A 3,915-nucleotide genomic window follows, 5' to 3' on the forward strand; every position below is an offset into this window, starting at 1 on the left:
TCCATCTATAGTTCGATAATATAATTCATCATCGAGGAGCACATATTTGGTAGCTTGGAACCTTATACGTCTCTCGACCTTCCTACATGGATCCTTCAAATAATCGACAATCTCTTTCCTCCAGTCATCGGTATCAACTGCCGATGTTAGCACTTCCTGAATGGTCTGATACCCTGAAGCATGCTGAGCTAATCGATTAGCTTCCTCATTATGCAATCGAGAGATATGCTCAAGACGAAAATCTCTAAATCCTTTCAATAATTGCAAACACCTTTCATAATACGCAATCAAGGCTTCACTTCGGCATTCATAAATTCCAACCAATTGATTTATAACTAGCATAGAGTCACCAAAGATTTTAACAACATCGGCACGTATCTCCTTCAGCAATTCTAACCCCTTTATCAAGGCTTGGTATTCAGCTTGATTATTTGTCGCTGTAGCATCAATCGGCAATGAAAACTCATACTTCTTTCCTTGAGGTGAAATTAACACAATGCCGATACCTGCTCCTTCACCACATGTGGACCCATCGAAGAAAAGTGTCCAGGGAGCAATCCTCAGAGAATCCACCGTGTTACAATGCTGAGTGACAAAATCAGCCATCACTTGCCCTTTAACTGCCTTAGCTGATTTGTAGCGTAGCTCAAATTCTGATAATGCTAAAATCCACTTGCCGATTCTACCACTTAATATCGGCATCGACAACATATACTTGACCACATCGTCTTTGCATATGACCGTACATTCGGCAGATAACAAATAATGCCTTAATTTGATACAAGAAAAGTATAAGCACAGACACAATTTCTCGATAGCCGAATACCTCGTCTCAGCATCCACTAATCTTCTGCTCAAATAATAAATAACACGTTCTTTCCCTTCAAATTCTTGAATAAGAGCTGAACCGATAACTGCATCATCAGCTGACAAATATAACCTGAAAGGCTTCCCATGTTGAGGTGGAACTAGCACAGGAGGATTTGATAAATATTTCTTAATTTCATCAAGGGCTAATTGCTGTTCAACTCCCCATACAAATTCCTGATCAGCTTTTAATTTAAGTAGTGGGCTGAAAGCCTTGATCTTACCCGACAGATTAGATATGAATCTTCTAATGAAATTAATCTTACCGATCAAAGATTGCAATTCAGTCTTATTGGCAGGAGCAATCACCTTGTTAATTGCATCAATAGACTTCCTACTGATTTCAATGCCCCGTTGATGCACCATAAAACCCAAGAATTGTCCTGCCGATACACCGAATGCACATTTATTAGGATTCATCTTCAATCCATGCTTCCTTGTGCACTCCAGTATCTTTCGCAGATCGGCTAAATGTGCTGTGATATCTCCAGACTTAATTACTACATCATCAATGTAGATCTCCACTAATGTGCCGATGTACTCATGAAAAATAAAGTTCATAGCCCTTTGATAAGTAGCACCGGCATTTTTCAAACCAAATGTCATGACTATCCACTCGAACAACCCCACATGTCCTGGACATCTGAAAGCAGTCTTGGGAATATCCTCTTCAGCCATGAATATTTGATTGTAACCTGCATTACCATCCATGAAGCTAATAATTTGATGTCCAGCCGCAGCATCAATCAACAAATCAGCAATCGGCATTGGATAGCCATCCATCGGTGTGGCTTTGTTGAGATTCCTGAAATCAATACAAACACGAAGTTTCCCATTTTTCTTATAAACAGGAACCACATTAGAGATCCACTCCGCGTATCGACATTGCCGAATAAACTTTGCTTCAATTAATTTAGTTATTTCGGCCTTAATGTCAGGAAGTACATTAGGGTTACATCGGCGCGCTGGCTGCTGATGTGGCCGAAATCCAGATTTGATAGGTAACCGATGTTCAACTATCGATCGGTCTAATCCAGGCATCTCAGTATAATCCCAAGCAAAACAATCTTTATATTCTTTTAACAAATCTGTTATTCGCTGCTTACACTCGGAATTTAACTTAGCACTAATAAAAGTAGGTCTTGACCTATCACCATCACCGATATCTACTTCTACTAAATCATCTGCCGATGTGAACCCTTGACCTAATTTTCCATCATCGGCAAACCTATCCATTAAAACTCCTCTTCAGAACCGACTGCTTGGATCGGTGGAATTTCATAATCAGCAACTCTAAGGAACTCTTTTTCCCAAGCTTCTCCTGATATGCATTTAGTTCGCTCATAAGTATCTGATTCTGCCGATGCGATGATATAAGAAGAATCACCAGGGACGACTTCAATCTTATCTCCAATCCATTGTACGAGGCATTGATGCATAGTAGAAGGAACACAACAATTAGCATGAATCCAATCCCTCCCTAGAAGCAGATTATATGCACCCTTGCCGTTGATAACAAAGAACGTCGTCGGCAAGGTTTTGCTGCCGATGGTCAATTCAACGCATACTGCCCCTTTAGCCGGTGACACATTGCCTTCGAAATCTTTCAACATCATATCGGTTTTGGTCAAGTCTTGATCTCCCTTACCAAGTTTCCGATACATCACGTAAGGCATAATATTAATCGCAGCCCCTCCATCAATAAGTACCTTAGACACAGGCTGCCCATCAACTCTGCCCTTCACAAATAAAGCCTTAAGATGCTGTCTCTCGTCATCGGTAGGTTTCTCAAAAACAGCCATCATTGGATCTAGCGTTAGCTGAGCTACTTGATTAGAGAAAACAACTTCTTCCTCATTATCAGATAGTGCCAGAAACTCCATCGGCAACATGAATACCATATTAACATCTGCCGATGGACCCTTATTTTTGTGTTTTACCTGCCACTGCTGATGACCAGGCCTTTCATTGGAGGAATTTTCCTCCTGGTATAAATCCTCCTGACGCTCACGTTGCATCCTCCTTCTCTGTGTCTTTGTCAGACCCTCTGGGCACCATCGAGGAAACTTGGTTTTCCAAACCGGCTGATAACAAGTCCTAGTTAGTTCTACGCGACGTATATTAGGGTCCCTGTAGAATATCTCCTCATCGGGAACTCTTGCGTTTGCCATTTCCTCAAGCTCCTCTTGATTCCTTGGAAAATATCCAGCGCGTTTACCAAGCCTCTCATGTACACTAAGTCTGCCCCCCAGCCGATCATGCACTGATGCCCTGCCTCTGATCGGCTCGTTGATAGACAAACCCTGATTACTACGTTGAAACCTCCTTTCTGAACGATTGACTCTGTAATAACCATTACACTCAGGGCAATTTTCAACAGTTGGCAATTTAATACCTTCTTCCCAGCAATGGATGAAGAACGGACATCTCCAATGATCTTTATGTCGATTCCACTCTTCCTGACGTCTCATTTCTTGCTGTTGCCGATATCGGTCATTACGTTGACGCCAACCCTCCTGCTGCCTTCGATGAGTAATCACAATGCCAGGTCGAGGAGGTTTTTTGGAACTACTGCTTTCCCCTAGCAAACCCTTACTCTTTGCATCATCGGTAGTTATCCGATGTTGGGGGTCTACTGACGCGTTTTTTTCAGCAGCCTCTGATGTCAATACCTTGGTCTTTCCTTTGGCATCCAACATATTTGCCGGAAAAGGGTGTTGATCAATCTTCATCGGCTTCTGGGTCTTGGAAGTACCAAACTTAATTCTCCCAGATTCAATAGCCGATTGTAACTGTTGCCTGAATACCTTGCACTCATTTGTACTGTGTGAAGTTGCATTGTGCCATTTGCAGTACAAAATCTTCTTCAACTCTTCTGCCGATGGGATCACGTGATTAGGTGACAGTTTAATTTGGCCCTCTTGAAGCAGAAGATCAAATATTTTATCGGCCTTGGTGATATCAAAAGTAAACTTTTCTGGCTCTTTTTGACCAAAGGGACATGATATCGGCTTTTTATTCTTAACCCACTCAGCTAAGCCGATAACT

This window comes from Miscanthus floridulus, chromosome 7, assembly GCF_019320115.1.
Source record: "Miscanthus floridulus cultivar M001 chromosome 7, ASM1932011v1, whole genome shotgun sequence".
Taxonomy (NCBI): Eukaryota; Viridiplantae; Streptophyta; class Magnoliopsida; order Poales; family Poaceae; genus Miscanthus; species Miscanthus floridulus.